The sequence below is a fragment of the Typopeltis vanoorti genome, chromosome 3, assembly GCF_054136105.1.
Source record: "Typopeltis vanoorti isolate ZY-2024b chromosome 3, IOZ_Tvanoo_1.0, whole genome shotgun sequence".
Taxonomy (NCBI): Eukaryota; Metazoa; Arthropoda; class Arachnida; order Uropygi; family Thelyphonidae; genus Typopeltis; species Typopeltis vanoorti.
The window spans coordinates 326,208-343,388 of record NC_143551.1 but is presented as its reverse complement, the minus strand read 5'-3'; the positions used below and the strand labels follow the sequence as shown (position 1 = coordinate 343,388).

The 17,181-nt window shown below is 36.7% G+C and overlaps 1 protein-coding gene across 1 annotated transcript in view; it reads left to right on the top strand.

Moving 5' to 3' along the window:
• Positions 1–17,181, top strand: part of LOC150107855 (uncharacterized) — a 271,308-nt gene that overhangs the window by 71,899 nt on the left and 182,228 nt on the right. The gene's annotated exons all lie outside the window — the stretch shown is intronic.

The following is a 17,181-nucleotide window of genomic DNA, read 5'->3' as shown; positions in this document are numbered from 1 at the left end:
AAGATCGTTAAATTTTTTGATTTGGTTTCGTTTGCTTGTTGTAAAGGCTTTATCATAGCTAGTAGTGACCATTCTATCCAAATACGACCGTATATCTTGATCTAAAGTACTAGAAATATCGTCATAAATCTGATAACAGTCTATTAATAGAAGATAACCAATTATCATTTCTGGACACTTTAATTAAGAAGCTTCCGAATGGTAGTATCAACCTCTCAGTTTACCGCAAACCTACCAATACAGGACATTATTTACATTTCACTTCCTCACACCACATTTCTCAGAAACTTAGTATTGTACACATGTTTCTCTCTTTACAACAGATCAACAAGACCTCCAGGAAGAACTATCTCTGATATCCACCAACCTTACCATGAATTGATTTCCTCGAAGACTCATCCACAAGATACTTTTCTCTGAACCCAGACAAAGACAAGAAGATGATATACGTTATATTTCTACCATCGTCATTCCATACTTAGGGACAGTTTCCAATAAGATTGCTAGACTCCTTAGACCGGTGCTTCCCAAACTTCTGGATGTCAGGGTCCCCTTTGCAAAAATTAAAATATTTCACGGCCCTCCCTCGAAAAAAAAATCGTAATAGAGAGATATATTATAATAATATTTATTGTATTTATATTCAATACAAAACATACACAGCGAATATTGCAAAAATCAAATGCATATATTACATTTTTTGCCTCTTACCGTTTGGTTCTGAAGACGATGCGGGCTGTTCTGGTAAAATATGAAATATTGTCCTTTTTTTTGTGTCTGTTTCTGCTTCTTCTGATTGTTCGTGGGGATTTTTTTAATATTTTTTATCAGCCACTTATCCATCTCAGGATTAATTTTTTTTAACGTAGAATAGATCAAATAATATCACCACTTACCGATACTGGCACACCACAGACTGATAACATGAAATTAGTGAATATTACCTGAATAAGGGATCCCCGGACCAGGAACATTTTTCTCTTTTGTGACTTTTCTCCCTTTACGGTAGGGAGCCTAACGTGAAACAGACAGCAAAGGCAGGTTATTAAAACGTGCATATGATTGGTGCGGTATTAACAAAAGATCACGCAACCGAAAGATAAAAGCATAGCTGACAATTGAGTTGAAATGGTAACTCTCTTCAACCGAAATCCATATGTGAAACTGTCATAACATTCGTTATATATATATATATATATATATATATATATATATATATATTACTTAGTTTTAACACTCACGAATTTTAACATGTTCGGTTGAATTTTATTGCTGCCTTGGGAAATCGAACTCACACACATCTAATTAATAACAATAGTTTTTAGCTAGATACTGTGTTTGCCCATGCAACATATGGTTTCGTTTCAGTCTATACAGCATAGTTTCTGTATGAGGGGACATGTGATTCATTAATTAGTGTTTTTATCCCACTTGTCTCTAATTGCACTATTTGTTGAGAAATATATTACACAGACTCCTCTTACCTTATTCACTGGCATAATAAAGGTACTTGTTTTTATTGCCTCTGCAGGCTGTTAGGCAGGGTGTTGTTTACCACTGCAAGCAAGTTACTATCTCCCCACATGAACTTGTTTAAGCTTTTTTTCATGTGTGAAGTATATGCGAAACTTTTATTGGTAACAGAAAACTAGCTCGGATGACAGTGATAATATAAAACAAGTTTTGATATGTATATAAAGTCAATATCAACAGTCCATGATTACGAACGCGTGATGAAAGGGACAGGAAGATTTGGAGCTTCCCTGGAGAGCATTCGAAGTAAATACAATTAACCACTGCTTTGAAATGAAACATATGAATAAGCAATATTTACTAATATTCATTAAGCGCCGAAATACGCAGGAAGCAAAGTTTGTGAACCAACACCGATGCGTGAATTTTTCCATTAAAATATAAAAAAATAACAAAAAAAGAAATAATAAATAATAAAAGTTAAATATGTTTCTTTTAAAATAAAAAAAAATCTACTTAGTCTAAAAACATTTTACATTTCTTTTCATTATTTCACGGCCCCCCTCAACAAAACCTATGGCCGCCAAGGGGGCCGCGGCCCACAGTTTGGGAAGCGCTGCCTTAGACCACATGAAATAAGAGTGGCCTTTAAACCCAAATAAACGATTAGACAATTCTTAAGATCTCCAAAAGATAGCCATCCTTTCTCCAAATATGCTGGAGTTTATAACATACCTTGCTCGTGCGGCTTGAATTACATCAGCCAAACTTCAAGGAGCCTTGAAATTGAAAAAAATTCAATAATAACAGAGAAGAAAAATTGGGGTTAGCTTTTCATTTCTCAAGAACAAACCATACCATAGAGTGGGATAGAAGCACAATTCCTTACATGGAGGAGAACTTCTGCTCCCGAATATTGAATTGAATATTTCCAGTATAGTGTGTGAGCACTTTGGCTAAATTAGCCAAATATTGCCAGTATAGTGTGTGAGCACTTTGGCTAAATATTTGGCTAATTTGTATGTGGGGGAAATCAATGCCATCCACTATGTGACGTAATGGCACATTTTATTTATGTATTTTTGGAAGTCCATATATTCGGTGGGGGGGGGGGGAAGTCTAGAGTTAAAGGTTTTAGTTTGTTGGTAACTTCCACCGGCCAAGAAGTGAACTTTCTTAAGTAGCCTTTGGAGTATTCTAATTTGGGAACTGGTGGGAATATACTCGATAGGGAGATAGGTAGCCCGATCTAACAATAAACCTTTAAGCTTACCTGTGTAGTCGACTTGGTTGAGAACCACAGTGGCATTTTCATTATCCGCTTTGGTGATTATTATTTCTTTGTTTTTCTTCATTTCTTGTAGATCTTTATATTCTCCTTTGGAGAGGTTGGAATCTACAGCAGAATATCCTTATTAAATATATGCTATAAAATAAATCTAGATATAATTAAAAGTAAATTAACACTATGGGCCAAGGAAATTATTGGAGAAGAACAATGTGGCTTTAGGAAAGTGAGATCCTGCACAGATCCTACATTTACACTCAAACAAATTATAGTAAAAAGGATAGAATTTAACCTGCCAATATATATGGCCTTCCTGGATTATGAAAAAGCATACAATCAAATCAACAAAACAAAATTAACCAATATACTGTATGAATTGAAAGCTCCACCTCAAACAACAAAAGCAATAGCAAATACAATGGAAGAAAAGCTATATTAAAATTAATAATGAGACAACTAAAAAAATTAAAACCAATAGAGGTCTCTTTCAAGGAAGTGGATTATTAGCAATGCTCTTATATATATATGTGTGTGTGTGTGTGTATATATATATATGTGTGTGTATATGTGTGTGTGTGTATATATATATATATATATGTGTGTGTGTGTGTGTATATGTGTATATATATATGGAAAAAATTTCAACGGAGTGGAGGGAAAACAAAATCATCATCAAATTCCTGCCATGTATCCTCAAGGGTGGGTGGGTGTACAGGATATGATAGTACTACATGAAAAATTTACATCATTACTAACTTCCTATCTACAATTTTCCTCCAAATCAGTCTGTTATTTGTCAAGACTCCAACAATGTGAGATTTTATATTTCTATCGTCTAACACACTTTGTACAGTATCAATCCACCTATATCTTGGTCTTCCTGTGGATCGTTTTCCTGCCAAAGTGGCAGAGAACGCTTGTTTTGGTAATCTTTCCTCACACATTCTGTTTAAGTGACCATACCACTTAAAATTAGCTCTGCTAATGCATTCCTGGATGCTGACAATGTTAAGTTCTTTCCTAATATCCTCATTTTTGATTTGATATTGCCATTGATGCCATCTGTTCATGCCAATAATCTTTCTCAGGACTCTCATATCTACGGTCTTTGATCAAGTGTTTTACTTCTGACCCAGCTCTCAGATCCATAAGTTAAAACTGGTTTGAACACTGTCTTGTATAAACAGCTATTTTAGTGTTCCAACGAATTTCTCTATTATTCCATATGAATTTATTCAATTGACTTCCTACCATACCAGATCTGTTGTCTATTTCCATATTTAATTTACTATCCTGACTAAAAATCGTGCCTAAGTAGCTGAAATGTTTAACTTGTTCTTGGTTTACAACGAGTTGACATTTTCAACGATACTACCTATTTTCATTGTCTTTGTCTTTTTATTGCTGACCTGCATACCATATCTATTACAACAGTTATTCAATTTAGTCAGGGAATTTGCAAACTTGTAGCGGATTTATTTAGAAGTATAACATCGTCTGCATAAAGCAAAGAGCTGATATTAACATCTCCAATTCTGATTGCATGTTTAATACCACTTTCCTTCATAACGTGATCCATATACATAATGAATAACAGAGGGGATAATGTACATCCTTGTCTCACACCAGATTTAACCTTAAACCATCTTCCTGTACTTCCTTCAATTCTAGCTGCTGATTTACAACTCAAATAAACACTAAGTATTGCTTGATATAATGCCCTATTGACACCATATAACTGTAGCCTATTGAATAGCTTCTCTCTTGGCACCTTGTCATACTACTTTTCCAGATTGACAAAACTTAAATACAGATCTTTGTTATATTCCCATGCTTTCTCGACTAATAGTCGTAAAGTGAAGATCTGATCCTGACAGCCGCTATTTGACCTCAGTCCAGCTTGTTCTTCACCAAGCTTTTCTTCCACAATTCTTCTCAACCATTTCTGAAGTATACTGGCATAAATCTTGCCTGGAACACTCAGTAGGGAAATGCAGCTTTAATTCTCATATTCAGTTTTATTTCCCTTTTTATATATGGGTACTATTAGAGCTCTATTCCAATCATCAGGAATTCGTCCCTCTGTCCAGGAATTCAGAACTATGCAGTGCAGCCTCTGTAAGACTTTTATACCACCATACTTCACAGCATTTCTGGTCAAATATCATCTACTCCTGTTGCCTTTCCACATTTCAAGCCTTTGATGACTTTTTCTACTTCAAGTATGGATATGTATTCCTGACTGAATGCCTGTTGAGTGTTTTTTACCACTGTGCTATCACTGCTTGTTTCATTTAGCAATTTTTCGAAGTAATTACCCCATACTTCAAGGATATCTTTTTCTCCCGTTTTCATGTCACCTTTATCATCTCTAACTCTTTTTACAACACTCTTTCCTCCATTTCTAAGCTTCTTCAACAACCTCCAGAATAGCTTACCATCTTCTTGATATTTAATTTGTATTCTTGCCAAAGTCCTCCCATGACTTTTGTTTAGTTAGTTTTACACAGTGTATAGCTTTCTTACATTTGTCTCTGTATTCTCTAAGAGCACAAGCTGACTTATTTGTCAGGAACTTTTTATATTCTTTCTTCTTTTCCTTCACTGCCTCTAACTTCCTGTGTCCACCATGGAGTTCTGATTTTTCTATCCTTGCAGACAACCTCACCACATGCCTCTCTGACTGAATCAATCAGGGTTTTCTTCAAGGTTTGCCACTGAATCTTCAAGGTTTTGTTCTTGTTGTCAAACTCTTTCATTTTTTCTTAAATAATCTTTGTGTATTTTCATCTACAGTTCACATCTGATAGCTGCTGAACTTTTATTCCCTTTAAAACTTTCTTGCATGTCATTTTTTTCAACATGAAATTCAGTTTATCCTATTCAAGACTAAATAGTGATTACTTCCAATTTCAAATCCTCTGTACACTCTTGTATCCTGCACCAGGGGAAAACATCACTATATTAACAATAACATTATTATTTTTTAATTATTATTCAGGCCTCCATGGAGTCAAAAGACTCATCGCGGGAGGTCCTTCCTAAGAAACACAAAGTCTATCATACCATCCTGAAACTCATTGACCGTTCTCGCTCTCCTCACTCCATCAGGCAATGCATTCCATGTTTCAGCCACCTTTCACGCAAAGAAACCACTCCTCACCCTCTTGCTCACAGTTTCCTTTCGTAACTTCCAGTGATGGCCTCTTGTCATCACTCCTTCCCGCTGTTCAATCAAGCGAAATAACTCCCCAGTGTCAACCCTGTAATCGCTTCTCAACAGTTTAAAAGCCTCAATCATATCACCTCTCCTTCTATCCACCAAACTATGCAGTCCACATTCCCTGAGCCGATCCTCAACTATCCTTGTACAGTCCTGAAACCATCTTTGTCATCTGTCTTTGTATCCTTTCCAGAGTTAATTTATCCCCTTCAAATCCTGGGGACCAAATCTGAGAACAATAGTCCAAGTGTGGTCTGATCATACAATGGAATGATGATAACCCTCTGATCTGTACAGGTCAGTGTCCTTCTCATAATTGCAGCAATCCTCTGTGTTACCTTCACCATCTTTGCAATATGTCCCCTAAACTTCAGGTTTCTATCAATCATCAACCCCAGATCTCTTGTCTCCCCTACTTCCTCCAGTATAACTCCTCCCATAGCATATGCAGCATCCCATTGATTTTTCCCAATCTCAAGACCTTACATTTTGCTGCATTAAACTGAAACCCCCATTCATTTGCCCATCTATCTAGCTTATTCAAATCCTCTTGCAGGCTGCACATAGTCAATGAGACTTTTCTTATTCCTTGCCTCTTCTCTTGATGTGAATTTGGCACAATTTTATGTGGGAACCTGGTATTAGTAATAACCAGTCCATGTCCTGAGCAGAAATCCAACAGCTATTTGCCATTATTATTAGGTTTGCCCTTTTCTCCAAATTTTCCCAAAATATTTTTGTATGTCTGACAATCATTTCCTACTCTGCTATTTAGATTCCCAACAAGTACCAACTTTTCCTTTTTCATTGTGTCAGTAGTAGCTTTCTCTAGAGCCTCAAAAAATTCCTCCACTGCTACCTTAGTAGAGCCTTCTGTGTGCCCATAGGCACAAATATTCCTCATTGTCCATTTCCCCATTCTGATATTTGCCCACATCACTGTACTTGAAACTGCCTGCCATTCAAGAAGATTAGCCTCTTATTTAGTGTTGAATACTATGGCGACTCCTTTTCCTTGATCGTATCCCACATTCAATTCGTATCATAATATCTTAAGGGTATTCTTCTGGGTGCGGCGAAGTTGTGGTCACGTGCGAGGGCGTTGAATGCTTCAGGTTTCACACTAAATGATGAAAGGTTGACTACCGTTTGGGTAGGAAGTTGTGGTTTTGGGATCTTTTTTAGATTTTCAAATTTTTTGACGTGCTGATCTTGTACTTTTTTACATTCTTTCTCCGCTGCAGTGCACGAGATGTCGTATAAAAGAGATGAAATTTCATGGCTTAAGGTGCTTGAAAGGTCATCTTCGAGTGCCTGGATAGCTAACTTAGTATCATTTAGGAAACAGAGTCGCGGCAATTTGTTCCCTGAGTAAGGCTTGGCTGGCATGGTTATAAATACGAAGTGCGTTTTGCGAAGAGAAACAGTGTTTGAATTTTGTTGTGCCTGTTTGTTGTGCCTGCGTGCACATTTTGTTCTCAAGTTTCTCGAAAATGGCAACGTGACGTTACCGAAATATTGAAGTATATTAAAATTTATTTTATTGTATATCCTAGTTGACGTTGTAATTTCCTTAAATTATTTAGTAGAAAATTCATAAGCAACGTCTAAGCCTTTCCACGAGAATTACGATAATCCACGGAGATGATATCGCACGTAAAGCACGCCATTACGGTAAAATGAAGTTAAAGCTATCAAGACAACTGAATCATCTCACCTTCCTAAAACGCTGCCGGGATAACCAGGTAATTCATAACTGTGTGAAATTCAAGCACTGTTTCTCTTCGCAAAAGGCTCTTCGTATTTATAACCAGACCAGCCAAGCCTTACTCAGGGAACAAATTGGCACGACTCGCCGTTTACTGAATGATGCTAACTTAGCTATCCAGGCACTCGAAGATGACCTTTCAAGCACCTTAAGCCACGAAATTTGGTCTCTTTTATACGACATCTCATGCACTGCAGCGGAGAAAGAATTTAAAAAAGTAACAGATCAACACATCCAAAAATTTGAAAATTTAAAAAAAACTCAATCTTGAAACCACAACTTCCTACCCAAATGGTAGTCAACCTTTCGTCATTTAGTGTGAAACCTGAAGCACCGACGCCCTTGCACGTGGCCACAACTTCACCATTGCGCCCAGAAGAATACCCTGACGATATTATGATATGAATTGAATGCAGGATATGACAACTTCCAAACCAAATCGCCAATGAAATTAGACTGGATGTGGCTTGTGTTCTGACCAAAGCTAAACCACCAAAAGCCAACATGTCCAATAAGGAAATTAAACCTCTACTAGAATTAAAAAAAAACAAGAAAATAATAATCACCGAAGCTGATAAAGGGAACACCACAGTATTTCTTAACCAAAAGGATTACACAGGTAAGCTGAAAGCTGTATTGTTAGATCAGGCTACTTACCTCTTTATCAAGTACAATCCCACCAACTCACAAATTAGAAAACTCCACAGGCTACTTAAGAAGGTCACTTCTTGGCCCATGGAAATCACTAACAAGTTAAAACCACTTAACTCCATACCCCCCGTATTTATGGACTTCCAAAAATAGATAAAGAAAATGTGCCATTACGTCCCATAGTGGATGGCATTGATTCCCCCACATACAAACTAGTTAAACATTTGGCCAAAGCTCTCTCACACTATACTGGCAACACACCTTCACACATAAAAAAAAAAAACTCAGCCCGCTTCAAAGCCAGCATAGAAAACCTTGCACTCAAACACACTGACATAATGGTCAGTTTTGATGTCTCCTCCTTATTCACAAATGTCTCAAAGACTCTTTAGAGCTAATCCAAGCTAAATTTCCTCCTGATATCACAGCCCTATTTCAGTTCACAATGAACTCAGGCCATTTTGTTTGGCAAGGAAAATTCTACAAACAAACAGAGGGGACAGCCATGGGTTCTCCACTCTCCCCACCCTTGGCCAACTTTTATATGCAGACTTTTGAAGAGAAAGCCATAAACTCTGCCCCACAAAAACCCACCATTTGGCTTTGCTATGTCGATGATGTGTTTGCTATTTGGCCACATGGCTCCGATGCACTTCTCACCTTCCTAACACACTTAAACAACCAACACCCCAGAATCAAATTCACCCCTGAAGAAATAAAAAACACCTGCCTTCCTTTCCTAGACACACTAGTCACCCGCCAGCCTGATGGAACATTGGTTTTCTCAGTCTATAGAAAACCCACCCATACAGGCAGATAAATTCATCAACAATCCCACTACCCCCCTCACAACAAGGATTACTCTAAATCCATCGCCATTCCCTATATCCGAGGCACCTCGGAAAAAATTACAAAAATCCTAAAAAAAACATGACTTCTTGTTACAGACCATATAAAAAAATTGGCATCCCTTATCTGCTCTACTAAAGACCGACCTCTCCCACTAGACCTACCTGTTGTATACCAGGTCCCTTGCAGCTGTAAGCTGTCCTACTTTGGTCAAACAGGCAGGACTGCAAATATCAGAATTTCAGAACACAAGGACTACATCCTGTTTCACCAATACAGCCACTCTGGTCTTGCTGACCATGCGCTGGATACCTGCCATAGAATACGGTGGAAGAAAGCCATGATAATACGCCGTAATAAATACAAATATGAAAGGCTTTTCATGGAATCAGCTTCAGCCCTAAGAAACAGTCCAAACCTAAACAAATTTGACTGCATGAGACTGCCTCAAATTTGGGAATCCTACATCAGAAGACCCCCAGCCCAATTGCCTAAGAATACCAACATTGCCCGCTAGGGGGCACAATCAGGACTTTAGGAGAAATAATAGCTTCCTGCTTCTTCCTCACTTTCTGTTTGTTGTGTCTGCGTGCACGTGTCTTGTTCTTAAGTTTCTTGCAAATGGCAACATGACGTTGCCGAAATATCGAAGTATATTAAAAGGTATTTTAATGTATATCCTAGTTGATGTTGTAATTTCCTTAAATTATTTTGTAAAAAATGCATAACCAACGTCTAAGCCTTTCCACGAAAATATAATTTCTTGTCTAACCACAAATAAAATGATGGTACAACATAACAGAATTTCATGCCAGCTGAGGTGTCACCCAATTAAACAAGGTCTCCGTTGTTTTTGCCAAGGAACCAAGGTGAATGGCAAAAAGTTAACTACTGGAACAAATCCTGAAACACACCCTTACTCAACATCACCAGAGTTAAAGATCAGTACTGTCAACATAAGAGGCCTGAATGGCAAAGAAATGGAGCTAGCTGAGGAATTGGATAAGTACCAGATCGACATAATAGGGGTGATGGAAACTGGTGACATCTTTCTAAGTAATGAATACAAAATGTTATGTTCAGGCAATAACAGTCAGGAAACACAAGGAGTAGATATAGTATTCAACATTAAATGTGAGGCTAATCTTCTTGAATGGCAGGCAATATCAAGTAGAATGATATGCGTAAATATCAGAATGAGGAACTGGACAATGAGAGACTTATTTGTGCCTATGGTCCCAGAGGCACAAATAAGTCCTCCTCTACTAAGGTAGAAGTGGAGGAATTTTTTGGGACTTTAGAGAATGCAACTGACACAATGAGAAAGGAAAAGTTGTTCATTGTTGGGGATCTGTATAGTAGAGTAGGAAATAATTATCAGACGTACAAAAATATTTTGGAAAAATTTGGAGAAAAGAGCAAGCAAAGCTAATTATAATGGCAAATACCTGTTAATTTCTGCTGAGGATGATATCAGTTATGACATCATCCTTATGCACTTGGTATTCCTTCAACATCTTTTACTTATGAGTCTCTTGTTTAATAAGAAATTATAAGATTACACATCCATTTCACTCTGATCATGCTTATTCTTCAAACTGCAAGGACATTCTGATATTGCATCATTTTAGTATTTTTTGAACATTTCCCATTCACTGTCATTATTATTCCAATCTAGCAACTGATACCATGGTATAGAGCCCAGAATACTACCTCTTCTTCTTTTTCATCTGGTAGTTCACAAAGGACCGTAGAGTAGATATGAGGAAATGTTCCTTATAGAAATCTTCTACTCGGTCCTTTATTGAGACTTTGCTATGAACTCTGCAAGTCAAGCACCTTTCTAATTTTTTATATTGTCTATCCAGTTTATTCTACATCTGCCTCGTTTTTGAGTTCTGGAATAAGTCTTTCCAGACCTTGCGTTGGTAGACCATTCAATCTGCTAACATGACCATGCCACTTAAGTTTTTTTTTCCGAATCTTAGTTAGGTCGGCAAAAGAATCAGTTCTTTGCCTTACTTCAAAATTTGTAATAAGAACAATGTATTTAGCATCTCTCTCTGCTTCCTGCTTTGTAGTTCAGCATGTAACCTTTTCTGAATGGAACATTCATAAACTTGGCAGCTTTCCAAGTGAGTACCACCACACGATAATTTCTCCGACCTGAGGCAGAATAGTTAAGTGTTTAATTGACCCTCCCCTCTGATGCTATAATAATCAGATCTAATACTTTTTGAGTTCCTTCTGTCACATGCTGCTTGAAGAAGTTGTCTCACAACAGCTCAATAAATTAAGTTTCATTCTTTTCTCGAGATTTTACTGCTGCCAATCAGTGTTCAGATAATATTGTCTGGATAGTTTGGATCTCTCGCAATGAGTTTTAATACTCCTTGTAGTGCCCATGCAATAATAATAAAGTCCCTTATTATAATTACTTTTTTTCCTCACCCATTTTTATTTGGTGATGCATTTCTTCCTCACTAGCAACGATCCACTTAGTCTGTAAGAACGCCCCACTATGTATTTGGTCTTGGTAGACTCCACCTCACACTAGATAGCTTTAAACTAACTACCACATGACAAACTGTTTCTAGTATTATGGTCATAGATCTCAATGCTAACTGGATTCAAGTCAAGGCACACTCCCTCTTATCCCATGTATCCTTCCTAAAAGTTACTGCAACCATTATTCTGGATATCAGTATGTCTGCTTCTGATAGCCAGGTCTGACTAATGCCTACACTCTGAGGTCCTATGAGGTATTGACAAGTCAACAAAATCTTCTCCTTTGTTTCCGATTTGTATACAGACATGAGTTACCTGCATGTATCCTCTTTTCTGAATTCTGTGTGTGTCACAGAATACAAAGATAAGATAAAGTATCTAATAAGAACAACGAACACATCATCAGCAAAGTGCAGCCATACTGTTAGTTTCTTTGTGGCTGTGTTGAAAGCTTTCAAAATGCTCTGTATAGAATAAATTAAAGATACCAAGAAATTATATACTTGGTTTAATCCTTTATCCAACTCATATATAGATATAAGCTAATGACTTCACATCACTTGTCTTAGTATCCCATAATGCAAAGCACATATTCTTATGGGTATGTATAATGCTGTGCATTATGGAAAGGTTCACTACCCAGACCTGTATCCTCTTGTCTGAATTCTGTGTGTCACAGAATAAGAAAACCAAAATTGTATCTAATATGTCTAGACCATGAGGCCAAACAACGAACACATCATCAACGAAGTGCAGCCATACTGTTAGTTTCTTTGCGGCTGTGTTGAAATCAAAATGCTCCATATAGAATAAATTAAAGATACCAAGAAATTATATACTTGGTTTAATCCTTTATCCAACTCATATATAGATATAAGCTAATGACTTTACATCACTTGTCTTAGTATCCCATAATGCAAAGCACATATTCTTATGGGCTATGCATTATGAAAAGGTTCACTACCCAGATCAGTTTCTAGCTTTATTGAGGTCTCGTCAGTGGGAGCCAGACCCAAAGGTGATACTAAGGTTGAACTAATGCACCTTATTATTAAAATACTCTGGATTAGAGATAGATGTTGGAAGTTTTTGCACTTGGTTATACTATAAATTAAAGATACCAAGAAATTATATACTTGGTTTAATCCTTTATCCAAGTGTAAGTAAACAAAGTTTGCACCTGAAATATAATCAGGACTAATTTAATAATAAGGTGTGACACCTTTTGGCAAGTTGCTTCCTAGTGATTTTGAAAGCATTGAGTTATGGTACAGGAGACAGCAGTAGCCATCTTGTGATCTTAAACCCTAACATATATTATGTTAAATAGCATAAGTTCTGTCAAGACTATAGAGCATGAGAAATAAGGCATAATATAAGGCAGAGGTTAAAAACTCCACTGTCTAGGAGGAAAGTCTTATTCCCTGTGTCAGATTTAAAATAAAAAAAAAATGACTCAGTAACTAGGTTAAAAAAAAATGCCTAGGAAACGTTTTTTAATTATTGATTAGAATTTAACCTTTTTTAATATGTTCCTGTCTGGTTTAACCTACAGTATATTAGCACCATGGGTGAGCTAAGATTTTTTATAGTTTTTTAATTAATTACATATGTTTTTATTTTTTTATTTACATTGTCCACAAACCCACTCTAGCGACCAAACATGGAAAATTTTCAAGCCATTTCATGTTTCATAAGTGGAACAATTGTCTACCAGGAAGCAATGAAATTTATCTCTCACTTAAGGACAATCACAAACATTCATGCCCATAGTGGGATTTTAACCTGTAGCCCATTGGTTGGCGATGGATATGCTAATGACTTGGCTAACCATGTTGGCATTATTGTCTTTCTTCTAGTGGTGTATTGTATCATTATAGAACCAGAAATGTTGCTGGTGAGGTGAGGCCCAATGTGATAAATCTTTTGAATCTGTTGCAGTTTATTTTTAGGAATAATCATGTCTCTTGAGAGGTAAATACACTAGAAGAGAAAATTGAAGTATATTCCCAAAGAATAAATTAGGAATGATCTACCACTCCGTGGTCGTATGGTTATGTGAATTATGAGTTTCTAGTGAAGGAATTTTCTCCAGGAAATTGAAGCTAGAGACTTGGGAATGTCTCTAGTGAATAGGGAGTTAAAGTTTAAGGGGGGCACATAGCAAAATTGGCTAAAGCAGCTCATCAGATTACTTGGTTACTGAAGATTATTTTGATGACCAGACACAAGCAGGTTATTGTTCTGTAAAATCTCTCATGATAAGTAATTCCATAACTTATAAAGTTCGATTTTACAATGGTTTTTATCCAGGAAATGTACAAAAAAAAAAAAAAGTAAAATGTTCAATGAAATATTATTCTTTGTAAGCTATTGTGTTCAGCAAAATGGAATTTCCTTTGTTATTATAATGTGGCACATGAGTCAGCAAATTTATGTTAAGATTAGTAAAGAACAAAGATTACCATAAGAGAAAGGTCACACTCTTGCAAAGAATGATGTCATCGCTACAAAAAGTCATCATGTACCAAGGACAAAGAATTTGAAAAAGCACATGAAGATGACATCAACACACCCGAGGGTAAGAACGTGACAAGTTTGAGAAGCATGTGAAAACAAAGAAAGCCTAAGCATATATAAAGCACCTAGTCAGTAAGCAAAATTATCCCAGGTTCTCAATGCTTACTCTTGCTTGATCACTGCCATCCTTGGTCGGGAAAAGAAAGAGAAGCTTCGTTGTTCTGTCCTCAGAATCCTGAAGGTATTTCCATATCTGAAAATCTCGGCTGTTTGTGGTCAGGAAAGGAAGAAGCAGCTTCAGCTACCGTATATGTGGATCGTGGTGATATTGTGTCAAGATGGTAGGAAGGAAAGGAGCAACACAGTGAGTGAAAAAAGATAGGAAGATTCCTGTGGAACATTTGATTAATAGGACTGTTTGTGAAAAGGAAATTTGTAATTGTATTCCAGAACTATGTGTAATGGATGCATGAATCTATTGTGTAATGTGCCTGTGAGATATTGTATAGAAATTAGTATGTTAGGCTTAGCCAGTGTGTGTCTCGGGATCGCATAATGTTATGTTTAAGTCCTATGATAACTCAGAGTTATCATAGGACTTATTCTTGTCCTATGTATCTATTTAATGTGTATATTGTAAATATTCTTTGGGTTTTAATAAATGGTTTGTAAACAACATACTGAACTGTGAAGTGGCAGTGCACTATCTCCAAAAAAATTCGAACCTGTGTGCAAGTAATATGTGCGATTTTTATTTAATTGCCATGACTGACTAAAGGAAAATTAAAGTGGGGATTCCGAATATAATTTCACATACCTGTATTGTCTTTGAAATAACATCTTTATGTTGGAGGTTTAATGGATTTTTTTACAACACTCAGAGAGAATTAAATTAGAATTTAATACTCCTATATTTCGTCCTAGTCACTAGGACATCTACGGGGATTACAAAAACAATTAATGTAACATGCACACAAAAACTTACAATACTAAGCCCAACCACGTGGGTGACACTAAAGTCCATTCTAGGTGGAGCGCCCTCTAAGGGCGGTAGTAGGTGGCCTGGAATGTAAGGTGGGACCTCTGGTGATGAGTGTTTCCCAAATCTTCGGAAGCTTAATGCAACCGTATTTGTTAAGATTTGGTTGGTTTCTGAGAGCTGCTGCTGCTTCTAAGAAGAGTCTCTCTTTCTTGAATTTGCTGTGGTGGAGCATGGTGGTTTTCTTCAATGATACTCTGTGGGTGGTGTCCAAAACATGGTCAGCCAAGCCTGAATGGCCATAGTTGTGTTTAACGACGATCGTTAAACACAACTATGGCCTAATTTTTTACAACAACTAATTTTTTACAACACTCAGAAAGAATTAAATTCTAATTTAATTCTTTCTGAGTGTTGTAAAAAAAAAATCCATTAAACCTCCAACATAATGTCCTCACAGCACTTAAGCCTCTACACAAGAAATAACATCTTATACTCTCATTCTCAATATATAGTCTAACTGGCGCAGTCGATAAACAAATAAATTTGCTGGACTATAGAGTGTGAGAAATGAGGCATACTATAAGCATATATGTATGGTCGCAGTTGGAAAGTAAGACGGCTGATTGTAATAAGGAGGTTAAAGTCAAAGACAATTGGATAGATAGACAAAGAACTTTACAAGGGTGCATTTAACAATGCGAATATATATATATATAAAAAATAAATAAAATTATTACATTTTACACTTTCTCTGTATGGAGCCTTGATACAACCCCATCTTGACTACTGCGTGCAGATCTGGGTGCCAGAGTTTCTTGGTGATGAGGAGGAGGTGGAGAGATCCAGAAGCAAATGATCACGATGGTAGCAGGTTTATGTAATGAACATTATGAGAATAAGTTGAAGATTTGTGGGTTACAGAAACTGGGTGATAGGCAGAAAAGAGGTGATGTGATTCATACATAGAAATTACTAAGGGGTTTTTTACATGATTAATTCAGAGGAAAAAAAAAAAAAAACCCGAGTCTGCAATCCACATACTCGCAATCTGTCCTCATAATCTAAATTCCAATCCCATAATCCAGACATAATCTTTGCAACTCATCTTTGCTTCTTTTCCACAGCTTCTTTATCCCCTTGAAACTGGAAGACTAAATCTATGCCCAGTAATCCAAGTATGGTCTTATCAAAGCCTTATAAAGAGGCAAAATAACTTTCTTATCCTTGCATGTCAGGATTCAATTCAACATCACAATTATCGTCTCAGCTGTATTTGCTATGTGACCTTTGAACTTCAAATACCTCTCCATCAATACACTGAGATCCCTTGTCTCCTCAGTTTCTTGTAGCATAACCTTTCTAATATAATATGCTGCTGAAACTCTAATTACGTCAAAGTGTTCTTTTACACTCGCTAACATTAATCTGACAGCCATTTTCGTTTGCCCAAATGTCGAGCCTATTCAAATCATTTCATAAATGCTGAATATCAGTAGCATACCTGATTGCCCTGCCTATCTTTGCATCATCTGCAAACAATTGCACACCTGATGTTACGCCCTGCCTGATGTCAATGTATAGATTGAACAATAATGGCCCAAGGGCTGAATCCTGCAGTACACCACTGGTCACCTTAAATCTGGCAGATTCACATCCACTGTATATGGCTTTTTGATATCTGACTGTCAACCATCCCCTGATTCAAGTCAAGAGATTATATTCCAATCTCATATTCTCCAGTTTATACAACAACCTTTCCTATCAAATGCCTTAGAAAAATCTAACATTATCATAGTGTATCCATTCCCTTTATCAAACTTGGCTATAACATTGTTATGAAATATGAGCAGATTGCTAAAACAATTTAATTATAATTTTATAATAATTTAATAATAATTTAAATTCTTCAAGTATGTTTT